The following is a 14,060-nucleotide window of genomic DNA, read 5'->3' as shown; positions in this document are numbered from 1 at the left end:
TTAATTTGTTCACATTGAATTTTGTGAAGACAAAAGATCTGATTGATGAGAAAGGTGTCATCCATTAAAATGTGATGTCAGACTGATGACTCCACACAGACTACATGAACTGGAAATGATGTTAAGTGACTCTGACAGCATCCAGGAATGATAATGGAACATTCTGGTTGACAAACAGCCATCAGTCACCTTTGTGTCATTTGTTTTATGATTATTAATAAGTTTTAAGCTATGAACATGAAGACTAATGGGGCTCTTAAACGTGTTTTTCCAGGACAATAGAGTTGATGGTCATGCACGCTTTGCAGAAATAAAAACACGCAAATATTATTTCTGAATTAGCACTTTCATGAGTTCTCAATATATTATTTTTAAGATAAAGAAATATGTTTTCATGACTTGTTGTTCTTTAGAACATATTAAAAGCTATATAAACATCGTTTCAGCACATTTAACAATAACAAAGACATTTGATCTCAGTTTAAAAAAAATAAATAATGTTTATTACTTTATTTTTTTTCATTCTAACAACTAAATGTTAAAATATCAAAGGGATGTCAAGATGCAACACTAACACATATCATAGTACTAATCAGGCCCTGTTTACCTACACAACACAATCATTTGACAAAAGAGGATTTTACTTTGGATTTTTTCTAAAACAATATTTCTACATGCTAAGACCTTTGTCATTTCTTCCAACTTAAAATGTTTACAAATATTCAATATAAAGTATATTACATAATAAGGATGAACACACAGTTTTTATCTGAATAGAACTAAGCAATGTCCTTTTAAATGCACGAAAGCAAAACGTCATATCTGTCGTGCTGTACAAGTCGACCAGCGGATATGTTTTTCATTCCATTCTGCCACTGTCTTAGTCTCCTTTTACTTCCTGACTTCTGCATTTTGCTGTCTCCTCCTTTCTTCTCACATTGTCTTGGTGATGCTCTCCTGGCATTTTCCCTTCATTGCCTCGTCCTGTTGATGATCTCCTTGGCCTTAAATATTAATCCATCACGTTATTGTTGCTCTTTTCCCTCTCCTTCCACCTCATATTCACCATACATTCTCTTTGGTGAAACAAAAACCTATGACTGTATCAGGGAACTGGACTGAGCATGTGTCACCAAAATTTATCTCCAACCAAATGCAGTCAATTCAGTCACCATTTTTTGCTGCCATGTTGGAGCCAGATGTCGTCAGTAAGCAGTGCTTGGTCCGAGTTGGTCTTAGTCGATGTTTTTATGTAACCACTCAGGAGTGTTGTCAGAAGGCCACACCCCTACAACGTGAAAGTGGGCTTGACAGAATCTGCCAATCAAATGTTTGACGTGAGGCATACTTTAATTGAAGCATCTAATTGGTCCGTTTATAACTTGAATAAATACAGGAAAAATTATGAAATAATCAAGAACATGTTAAAAAAAGTATGAGATCAAAAATGGTTCTTCTGACCAATAGAATGACTGAGTAACAGCTGTTTATTCCTATAGAAGTCTATGGGATTTTGGCTTCTTTTCCTTTCCCTGTTAGTGCTATAAACCTTTCACTCTGGTGTGAAAATGGGTTTTCATTGTGATGTTATTAACCAGTTTTACCTCTTGTCAGTGCTTCTACTTTGTGCTCTTGCAGTGCCTTCCTCACTTCCTGCAAGAGCTGAAGGGCCATAACTAGACTAATGTAGCTAATTGGGTTGCATTGTGCTGCATTCCTTTTTGCAGTTGGATATCAGAAATATTATAAATGGTCAAACGTTTGTTATAAGTGTTTATTGAGTTTGTATCTGTCAGCTGGGGTGGCACGGCTTTATTTTAGGGTGGCAACAGACACTCCATGCTGCTCCACCCACGTGTTCATCAAAAACAACAGCAGTTTTTAATGTTAAAGTCTAATTTACACATCAGGTAACACTAGAATATTTGTCGCAGTTTTATGGGGAAAAACAAATGTGAACAGTGTTAAAATCTGCTGGAGCAAATTGAAATATGCAAATCTGTGATGACTGCAAAGCTGCATGACTGTAGAGACTTTGCATCTCAGTAAAAAAACAGATCAGAAATGTTGTTTTATCACAACACAGGTAAACTTAAGCAGATATCATCTTTTCTTAAGGATTTGGTCAAATAAACATCCAGCTTTAGTCATGGACGTAGTCAGTAAATTCCCTTTTGAATTAGTGCTAAAGGTTGGCTTCATCTTTTTATTCGGTTACTCATCACCAGCTGCAGCGTTCCCACATACAGACCAGCTCAGCAGTCAGATCTTCTTCTCATCTCTGTTCCTCATAGATTCCTTTGGTACAAAGCACAACAGTAACGATGTTAAGCACCATGAAGGCAGGCGCTGTCAGTGTGGGTTTCTAAGATAGAAAGATTATAAAATAGCTGGTGAGCTTCATTTGACTGTCCAATCTCTGATGCTTTTTGATGGCACTGCTGATTTATTATTACTCATTTGAATGTGCTAAGGGAGTAATTTGTGATTTTTTCTTTTTTTTTACCTTTGCACTTCAAATACTTCATTTCAGGAGGTTGTACAAAGTATATAGTTGAGTTTTAAATACTGGAACTCTTCAATAGAGATCTAGTAAGATCAAACTCTAGAAAATTAAATTAATTTCATTTTCCTTGTGTTTCATTTTATGAACTATTATGTGTTTTTCTTTAAATTATGCACTAATTAAGTATCGGGGGGGGGGGGTCAACTTTCGTTATTTTTCATGTGGTACAAATTCTGTGGCTCACTAATAGAAAGCCACAGTTCCCCTTGATAGTTGACTCATAAGACAGACATAAATAGAATTCTTACAATTAGTCCAAAACTAGAGTCCAATAATAAAAAAATATTGTCCCTAAATCTGTCTGTTTTGGCCGGTGTGGACCTAAATCTAAAAGATGAAAACCAGAATAAGTGTTGTCATTTAGAATATTTCTGGCCCTACTGAGACATTTAGAATTGGAGATGGAGGTTATAGTAGGCAGACATAATTCTGTTGAAGTCACACACACATTCACACGCTGGTGGCGGCTCCGCTGCCAAACACTGGCCCCAGCCTTCCACCAGAGAAGAACCCTTGAGAAGGAGGGTCTATTGGCAGGGATGCCCAGTTTAGCTTAGTCTGTTTAGTTTAGTTTAGCAATCAGCCTTTGCATTTTAGAACTGATTTTATGTCTTGTACAATTAGTGAAGCTATTAGTGGGCTATAGAAATAAAATGGAATTTTTTAGCACGTTCTTGAATGCACCACACATGTATAGCATAACAGTTAATAACAGTCAATTTTGAATAGCCAATAAAACTAAAGGTGAGAGCAACTCTAAACTGGATTCCTCTGAGAAAAACCAACTTAGCTTGAAAAACCATAAAAACTCTAAAGACTACAAATGGAGCCATTATATTTTGAAAGCTTGTAACAGGCTAATGTGCAGCTGCATAAATCAGCTTATTCCACTCAAACATGTTTGTGTATCATAAAACATATTTTTGTTGGTAAGGCTTATGTCATTTTTTTTTTTACCTTTAACAATCGTTAGCGATTTAATGCTTCGCCGTTACAGCAGCTGGTTGTTGAGATGGAAATGTAAACAAAAATCATCCAAAAGCTGCATTTCTGCCAATTATAATAGATAGCTGTGTAAACAAACACAAACCAAAGTGAACCTTATAGTTTTAAGGCTTCACTGGCACTCATTAAAAACTTCACATCAGTTTTTAATGAATGTGTCTGCTCACGCAGAAGCTAAACACTGTTGTTGCTGTAAATGGAAAATATCTGTTTATTCGGCTTGATTCAATGTTTGATTTATACAATTCGGTGCTGTTGTGACAAAACTATTTGTGAGTCCGACCCAGAAGTGCATATTTGTATCTCTGTTTGAAAGTGTTTATTTTGTGTTAATGTGACGTCCCAGCGGGCTTTAAAACCATCTGTTTTGGGACGGGATCCTCTCTCCACAGACAGTCACAGCACTGACTGTTTCTGCTGCCTGTCCCACATCTTTTTTTTCTCCTCATCTCACTCATTTCTCTGGCTCTGGAACTTGCTTTAGGCCTCCTAAGCGTAGGCTTCACTCATGTGAAATAGAACAAAGGACACTTGAGAAAAGAACCCTCCCCCTCCAACCCGCGTCTGTCATAACATTACGGTTTTTCTATTTCATTGTATGTGTCCTTATTTTACCATATATTTAGATTCATAGTTCTATATTTATTTTTGATGGGTTCAAAGTCGTCCTTAGAATACTAGATATTGAAAAAGGTTGTGTGTAAGCCCCAACAAAAGTGTAATACATAAAAGGCTTGAATCCCTAAAAGGTATTTTATGTAAATAGCCTAAATAAAATATTTATTTTACATTCTGCAAGTACAATGCTCTTTCTGCAAATGAAAGAAATACTGTTTTTAGTTTAGTGGTGAACTATTACTGCTGCCTTGGAAAAACAAATGGTCGTACTACGGTCATATTTTTGTGATACAGTCCCATTGGATTGTGAAAGTACCATCCGCTGGTCATGCTCTATTGTCAGTGAAGCCATAAAGTTTGTTGCCAGTCAGCTTTGGGTCCACAGGTTCAGCTCAAGCTCAAAGCTAACACTCTTCACCAAACCCTAAGCAGTGACCGGCAAAGAAGTGACACACATAGACTTGTGGAAGCTACAACAAAAGTAAAAAAAAAAAAACTTAAAAAAATAAGAGAGGCTTGTGATGTTCATCATAGGTAAACCTCAACTATTAGAAACAAAATTATAAAAAAAGAAAAAAATCACACTGTCTGATTTTAAAATAATTTATTTGTAATTATGGAGGAAAATAGGTATTTAGTCACCTAAAAACAAGATTCCTTGCTCTCACAGACCTGTAACGTCTCCTATAAGAGGATCCTCTGTCCTCCACTCGTTACCTGTAATAATGTTACCTGTTTCTCTTTATAAAAGACACCTGTCCACAAGCTCAGACAGTCTCACTACAAACTATAGCCAAGACAAAAGAGGTGTCTAAGGACACCAGAAACCAAATTGTTGAGACGTACCAGTCTGGGAAGACAGAATCTGCAATAGAGAAGCAGCTTGGTGTGAAGAAATCAACTGTGGGAGTAATTATTGACAAATGGAAGACATTCAAGGCAACTGATAATCTCCCTTCATTTGGGGCTCCCTGCAAGATCTCACCCTGTGGGGTGAAAATGATTACAAAAAATCCTGTAAACACATGGGGGGACCTAGGGAATGATCTGCAAAGAGCTGAGACCAAAGCAACAAAGGCTACCATCAGTAACATACGCCGCCAGGGACTCTTGCAGTGTCCAGATGTGTCCCCCTGACAAAACCAGTACATGTGCAGGCCTTCTTAAGAATTTTGGATGATCCATAAGAGGACTGGAAGAATTTCCTATGGTCCGATAAAATCAACACAGAACTTATTGGTAAGAACTCTACTCATCATGTTTGGAGGAGAAAGAATGCTGAGTTGCACCTAAAGAGCACCATACCTGCTGTAAAGCACGGGGGTGGAAACATCATGCTTTGGGGCTGATCGTTAGCAAAGGGATCAGGACAACTGATCTGTATAAAGAAAAGAATCAATGGGGCCATGTATAATCAGATTTTGAGAGAAAAGCTCTTTCCATCAGCAAGGGCATTGAAGATGAAACATGGCTGGGTCTTTCAGCATGACAACAATCCCAAACACACTGACAGGATAACGAAGGAGCGGTTTCGTAAGAAGCACTTTACAAGGTCCTAGAGTGGCCTAGCGAGTCTTCAGATCTCAACCTCATAGAAACTATTTGGAGGGAGTTAAAAGGTTGGGTTGCCCAGCAACAGCCCCAAAACATTACTGCTCTAAAGGAGATCTGCATGGAGGAATGGGCCAAAATACCAGCAACACTTTGTGCACTGCAAATTTTGTCAATCTACCTAAGATTATTAATCTTAAAACTAGCTGTAAAATCTTATTGATCTTAATTTTAGATAAAAACAGCAGCACGTGTAAGATTATTAAACTTGTTTTAAGAAAAATATGCATTACCTGTCTTGATCAGTTTGTAAATCTAGAAAGTAGTCATTTTACATGCAAAACAAGAAAAAAACACTGCAAGCCTGATTTAAGGACAGGAAAACGTCCTAATTTAAGTTTATTAAACTTGTTTTAAGACAAAAATATGCATTAACTTTCTTGATCAGTTTGTAAATTTAGAAATTATTCATTTTCCATGCAAAACAAGAAAAAATACTGCAGGCCTGATTTAAGCACAGGTTAAGGTCTTAAGTTTATTTTAGATGTAACCATATTATCTGATATCCAAAAATGTACTTGAATACTGATGTTCAATAGCTCATCCAATATTTATAGGATAAACAATAGATACGTATTTTTGTTTTTAACTGCAATATCGTCATCAACATTATATTTGATCAAAACACTGATTTTGAAATGATATGATAACCAAGCTTGTTTTCAGCATTTATAAACGTAAGCAAGATTAGGTATAGCTAGTTCATAAGCAAGAAGGTCTCTGTTAAAACAGTGTTTCATAAACCTGGCTTCATGACAATGTTGTCTGTCTTGTCAACAATCCATTGTTACCACAAAATCTTTTGTGTAGGTCCAAAAGTAAGTATTGTTTTATTTGCAGAAATGATAATTGGCAACAAGCAACTTCACTCTAACAGCATGGTTATCTGATTTAAATTTAAATTATAAACAGTACTTTGCAATCCACAGATGATGCAATCATAATTCTACCGCGCTTGGTTTGGGCAATACCAACTCAATATTTTGTGCAAAGATCTATTTTGAATCGAAAGATTGTACAAATCAGACAATGATTATCTTCCTTAATAAAATAAGTTATTTGTTATATCAACCAAGGTTTACGTAGAATATTTGATCTTTTAAAATATGTATTTTTCATGTTTTGTCGTAATTTTTCAATGGAACATTCCGGCGGGCACAAGCAAAAATGGAAAAGTCCATTGTGACCAAATGAAGGGGGATTAATATGTTCAGAAGACTTGCTTAAGATAAACTAGTAGAGCCAACACGTTATATGCTGTTTTATAACTTATTTATTTTCATAATGATGGCATAAGGAAGTGTATCACAAAAAAATTAATTATATTTATTGCATTTTTGGGATACCCTTTGAGTATTTTCATATTCTGACAGACCCAGCGCCATCTTGTCACATTTGCGACGTACATCTGATGATCCAGAACATGACGAGGACGAACAGGAAAAACGTTTAGGAATATAATATTCGGCGGACAAGATAAAAGGAGGTAAGCTATATTAAATTATATGACATAGAATAAATCACCATTACGCTCCACGCAGCTGGTAAAGATTATAAAGTGGGTTTAAACATCTTGAGAAGCAGGCTAACGGAGCAACTAGCTAGCTTGCGCTAGCACTATTTTAGCTACTCCGTCACTTTTTTGTAAGTATCCTGTATACATCATAAATATACTTTAAAATACAATTAATGAGATTTTGGTTCTGTTTAAATATGTTAAATTAATGTTTTGTTTAGTAAAAATGTATTTCAGTGTTAAGAAGTATGCTATTGTAAGCTAACTTGAGTTATTGCTAGCCCAATACTGCTCAACTGTAACTCAGTTTTATGCTAGGGTTGCTAGATTGGGCAGTTTCCCACCCAAATCGGCCAGTTTGAAAGACTGTTTGTCATGTATGCTTGATGATCTTAAAGTTAGAATGAAAACTTGCTGTTATTAAAAATTGTGACTTTAACATTTTTAAGTTTGAGAGTTACTATTGTTGGCAGAAATTAAAACACAATTTTTGATCACTTCTAGTGAATAAGGATAGTATGCAAGTACAAGCTAGGCATTATAAAACTCTGCAGGAAATGTACAAAAAGTAGAAGCCCAAGCTGATCTTAACAGTTTTTTGATCTGGAGTTTCAGGCCAAACGAGCTTACATTGATTGTGGAGCCATAAGAGGAGATACCAGAGCTTCATCCATCGTGGATGTTTATCCAGAGAACTGCATCATGTAAGTATTATGTAAAAAGTATAAAGTAAAATTTTAAATGTATATATATTTTTCATCTCTTGGTTTGTCATTGCAGGTGCCTAGAGAAATGCTTAGAGTCCTTGCTCCCCACTATGAATTCATTGAGGAAGTCAGAATGTGATGGGAGGATTGCTGCGCCAGGGTCATTTTACAGAGTATGAAAGAAGGCAATAAAGCCACCAATCAACAGGGATAAAAGTAAGTTTATGCCTTTTTGATACATGTAGTTAGATGCGTGAATGCTTCTTCTCAGAAAATACTAGGTTCTATGTGTTTGTTCTTCAAGAAGTAAAATTTATTTTATTGTGTTTCAGTGGAAGCCAACTTTGCTCTGGTGAAGGCCCTTCCCATTCTCTTTCCCCCAGTGGCACCTCCATCAAAGAAACTGGGGTTTGCTAGTGAAGCTTTACTGCATGTTCAGGAGGTAAATTTTTATTTTTGCCCTAAGCAGATACATAAAGAAATTACTACATTGGAGATACTAAAGGAAAAACTTTTTTCTGCTTTATAGTCAACAGAAGATCCAAACGTCTTCATCCAGAAAAGAGGCCTGTCAAGTCCAGTCTTGGTGTTCGATGGCTGTAGATGAATCGTTGCTATTGGTTTGATGCCAGTGACGTTTGAAAAAGAAAAGCTTCACGAGGGTCTGATTTTCTAAATGGCATATTATTACACACTACATCTGACCTACACAAATTGCGTGGCCACCCTTCTGTCATTCAGACAGAGATCCTTCAGGATACAATTCACAAGTGGGACATCACCACCACATGAAAGAGCATTAAAGTAAAGAATTTGTTGGAAGATAAACTGCTTTTGCAGTTCAATGTTTATGTCTGTTCTTTAGATGAGTATTCTAATTGTGTTGTTAAAGAAATAGTTGTATTCCTAGTGCCTTTGGGTAAATTTGTATCACAAATCTCAGTTTGTAAGTTGAATAAAAGAATCGAAAAGTGAATTTGTTTTCATTCTTTTTAGTATTGAAACAAGAAAAAATATCTTTTGCAACAGCTTGTTTCAAGATGTATTTTCTGAATTTTAGTAGGCAATAAATTTTAATCAAGCTCCTATATCCTAGTTTCTAGTTTTTTTGTCTTAAATTACTGCTTAAAATAAGTGTTTTTGCCTAATTTCAAGATTTAACCGATTTACTATGGCTTAGATATTTTTACTTAAATCAAGACATCTTGTTAAGTAAAATTTACTAGCTGCATGGACAGATAATTTGACTTATTTCTAGTCGATTTCTACTAAAAACAAGTACTTTTTTCTTGAATTAAGATGGTGGTTTTTTGCAGTGTGACAACCTTGTGAGGACTTACAGAAAATGTTTGACTGCTGTCATTGCCAACAAAGGGTATGTAACAAAGTATTAAGTTGAACCTTTGTGATTGACCAAATACTTATTTTCCACTATCATTTACAAATATCAGAAAAAAAATCAGACGATGTAATTTCTGCATTGTATGTGTCCTCTTCCAGCTTTCCCTCCACTCTTCCCTTCTTTGTCCTCTCATATTCCAAACGTCCAAGACATTCCCGGGAGTGTCTGACTCTTCTTGTGCTGTCATCCACTTTATATTCTTGTTAGCCCTAAGTAGAAACTAGCACATAAAGTAAAATTAACCATGGCAGCTTGGACATCTGCTGAAGAGTGGATTATACTGGAGGGATTTAGTCTGTCACCAGATGAGCAGCTAACTAATAGGCTGAGATGGACAAGGATTGGGTCATGGTGAATAAACACAGAAGTCAAATATTTATGGCAAAAGGATGTGTCTATGAAAAAGGGATTAAAAATTGGTCTGTTCTTCACTCCATACATCCTAAATGACTTAAAAAAAATCTCCAAAGGAAAATGTCATGGTTGCTGTAGAACTAATGAAAGCAAACAGTCAAGCTTGATGGAAAAGTGACAGAAATATTATAGTAGGAAAAAAAGCGACTACTAAAAAGTGACTACTAAAAAGTGAATACAACCAGCATCCCCCCCAACAGAATGCAAACTTCTATTATGATAATTATTGTTATTATAATGTCTAATAATTCACACATCAAATTATTTAAGAAAATGGATGAATGGATAAGAACAAAACACCCCCCCAAAGACCATCGGTTACTTAATTAATCAATTGTCAGGACAGGTGAAAATTCATGAATTAAAATATTTCCTAATCATATGTACACAGTGGAAAGAAAATTTCATGTTGTCCATTGTTGAGGTGTCTGCAATGATTAAAGCTTTTCCGGTCCATTTATTTAGAACAGAGAAAAAGCAGTTTGCGTGTAATTACTTAGCTGAGGTTCATTATGAGATATTAATGGAAATTAATGGGAAAACTGGAGTGTTCATCCACATCACGTGTTACCGTACATCTTTGGTCTAGTTGGACCCCTTTGAGTAGACTTTAGTTTGACTGAACTTTATTTATTCAGGGTTATAGAGCTCACTGACAGTAAGTACTACTTTTATGAACAAATGTGTAAAAAAAATTCAAATTCATATCAGTACATCCATACGACAAAATTCTAAAACAGTACTAGTTTTTGTTTTCTCTCTTGTGTGCCTTTTACAATTTAACAAAAACAACAAACTAGAGGAATCATTTGAAGAAATAGGAATGGCTTAAACATTAATTTACTCTCGAGAGAATACTATGATAGGAGACAAACAGCAGTGACCCCACCAGTAGGTGGTGCAGGGAACATCAAGAAAAGAAAACAATTAGGTAAAGGTAAGCTGATCTGACAGGTTTGATTTTGAAGTTAACCTTTTTCTCCGCAGCTGAATGGAGGGCTGTGAACCGTAGAAATGCAGTAGAAGTGGGTGTGGAGAAACAACAGTCTGTTGACGTGTGGTTGTATGACAGTATTTTCTATAGTTGATCTTGATCCAAACAAGCCCGATCCCTACAGTTATTCAGGGAGGACTAACCAGCAAAACATTTACTTTGGATAAATGACTCACTTTTCACATGATCTTCTCAAATGTTCAACATTTCTCCATTTAAAATACAAGAAATGAGTTTCTGACATTTGGAGCCAAGGTAATGACTTGAAAGCTTCTTTTGAAAGGCAGTTGAGAGCTGAAACTTCACTGCGGAAGCACAATAGATGACCTGGCAGCATAAATCAGCACAACATGAGGTAACCGAGTCAAGCGTATTACAACAGAAACGGAGCAGTTAGAGGAGCAGTCTGGACAGGAAGCAGACTTTTACAGAAATGATAATGACAACAAAGGCAAGGATTACCTTAAAACCCCCTAAATGCTTTTAAGGTTGTATGCAATGTCAGGGCAAATTTTGGGATAAACTTCTCTTTGGCCATCCCCATTCGATGCCATTCAATTCCCTCTTTGTGAGGCTTTTGCGCAATTTCAAAAAGCAACACCTACCTCACTTACAGTATTGGTGGGTTTTTATGTCACTCTATACACATTTTTATCGATTACGCCTTTATTCTGAAGCAATTGCTAAATAGTCTGCCTTCTTTTCAGACAATCACAATCAAATTTTGGCTTTTAAATGGTTGTCTCTCTCTGCATTCTAGACAGCTTGCCGTCCCTCCTCCGCCCTGTTCCCTACCTGGAGCGATCAATTCAAACTTTATTTATAAAATAGCGCTTCTCATGCAATTGCGCAGCTCGAAGCGCTTTAACATTAAAAACAGAAAATACACAATATTACAGTAAAAACCCAGCCCGCCCTTCACCCTTCCCACTCCCCTCCGTTAAAACATATGACCCATGACCCCCACATACAATGAATAATGACTATGTAACTGTAAAAAAATTAAATGAATGAATAAACAATTATGGCTTGGCTCTGCCTTGAGGAAACAGTATTTGGGAATCTCTTCATACCAGGAGCCAGCTTGGCCATGGGAACATCGCCACAGCGCCCACCCAGATGCGACAGCAATGGGGTCCACTTCGCAGCCGTGAAGCTGCACAATTAGACCCCAGCTGCCCCAGCAAGGGCAACAACCGCGGCAACAACCACAGACGAAGCTGGCAAACCCTAGAAGAAAAGATCCCCACAAAAAACACTGGGGCTAAAATCATGATAAGATACTAAAATTAAAGACATAAGATGTTTATAAAAACATAAAATTGAGAATAAAATTCATAAAATGAAATTAAATACATAAAATATCCTATACTAAACCTAATTGAATAAATTAGCAGTTAAAATCAACTAAAAGCTAAATTAAAAAGGTGGGTCTTGAGCCTCTTCTTAAAAGCCTCTACAGTCTCTGCGGCCCTGAGGTTCTCCGGCAGGCTGTTCCACAGTCGAGGACCATAATGGCAGAACGAAGCCTCACCGTCAGTTATAGTCTATAGTCCGAATTCATCCCAAGTTAAATGTCATTAACCCACAGAAAAACTCCCAGAGATCATGGATTTATTACATAAACATTTTTCTGTACCACAAATAAATCTTTGTAAATCGCATTCCAAATAGCTCTCCTTACAAATAGTTTTTTTTCCCAAAGAGGCGTGGCTGAAGTTTCTTAGTCCTGTTTGTGATTGACTGCAAACATAATGAAAATAAAAACAGATTAAGTATATTGAGCTGCTTATTTTCACTGCAAACTCCATTACTGGAAAAAAAAACACAGATAGAATCTTAGCAGTCAGTGATATGAGCAGAAAAAAAAAAAAAAAAATTAAGATTAGAGGCGTGTGCGATGGTCCAAGTGTCAAACAAACAAATAGAAATCTTAGAGGCTAATGTTGAAACAGTGGGAACCCAGAGCATGAAGAGAAAGCTGGAAGACAGAAAGGAAATGATCCTATTTGTTTATTCCGTGTGACCTGATTCTAAGAAGTCAATTCACCCCTTAAGCTTTTTTTGTGTGTGTCTTTCTTACGACATGCCTCTACAAAGGCAGTTTTTTTCCTGTTGCATGTTTCATTGCTGTTCCCACGCACTTTTCTGGACGGAGATGTTCTTGTTTTTGAGGGACCTGCTTCAGCCACTTTTCTAGTCCTGACTGCTTAGATCACCAAAAGTACCACTATCACCCTCACCTTCAAGGATTTCTCCAGTTCTTGCCTGAATCAATTGTATTTTCCCTTTTATTTTTATATACATATATATAATCCTACTGATGTTGCCATTTCTTGGTATTGCCACATCCACCACTACAGCTGTTCTCTATACTTTGTCTGGTTTGTTCGTAGGTAGTGGGGTTTAATAATTAGATAATTCACTAGTTTTTCTTAAAAATATACATGTTCAAACTTTTATTTTATTTTTCACTACTGTATTACATTTGAAAGACTAACATAAAATACAACAGTTTTACATAACATTGAAACATAATCTTGAAATTTTGTTTTACATACATGCACTGTGAACCAGAAAAAAACAAAATCACAATACAACAAACAAGCAATTGCAATATGAACTTGTGTGTGTGTCTGTATATATACACAGCACAAGAGTGACCAGTCATCACACTGTACTTTGTGCAAATACATTTTGCACATTTCGCACAGGTCATGCTTGACCTGGATCCTGTCTCCACCTCGACTCGCGCCCCCGGCCGTCCCACCAACTCCATCTGGATGAAGCTCGTCTGCTGGACTTTAAATATGTAGTTGTAAAGTTAGATAAATTAATTCTTCTCTATGAGTTCTGGTAAATCACCTGTCCATCCTGGGGGAGGATCCCTTCTTCATGTGGGCACCCCTGAGGTTTCTTCGTTTTTCCCGGAATCTGTTTATTTTTTTAGGAGTTTTTCCTTACCGCGAAAGGGGGACTAAGGGCAGGGATGCCAGTATAGCTTAGTCAGTTTGTTAGTTCATTTTAGTATTTTCCTATTGAACTCTTTGTATTCATGATTCTTTTTGATTTTATGTTTTACTTTTTCAATTACTGATATAAAGCCCATCGAGACGACTGTTGTTGTGAATTTGGGCTATACCAGGGGTCGGGAACCTTTTTGGCCAAGAGAGCCATAAACGCCACATATTTTTAAATGTAATTTCGAAAGAGCCATACAATAATGT

General features: G+C 36.5%; 1 long non-coding RNA gene across 1 annotated transcript; it reads left to right on the top strand.

The window, feature by feature from the left end:
* Positions 1 to 7,576: 7,576 nt before the first annotated feature.
* LOC111948036 lies at positions 7,577 to 8,999 on the top strand. The gene is made up of 4 exons (XR_002874021.1): positions 7,577 to 8,020; positions 8,097 to 8,239; positions 8,356 to 8,465; positions 8,553 to 8,999. It is a non-coding gene; the product is annotated as an uncharacterized LOC111948036 (long non-coding RNA).
* The last annotated feature ends 5,061 nt before the right edge of the window (positions 9,000 to 14,060 follow it).

Source organism: Oryzias latipes, chromosome 10 (assembly GCF_002234675.1).
Source record: "Oryzias latipes chromosome 10, ASM223467v1".
Classification (NCBI taxonomy): Eukaryota; Metazoa; Chordata; class Actinopteri; order Beloniformes; family Adrianichthyidae; genus Oryzias; species Oryzias latipes.
The sequence above is the reverse complement of the archived record's forward strand: the minus strand, read 5'-3'. Positions and strand labels throughout refer to the sequence as shown.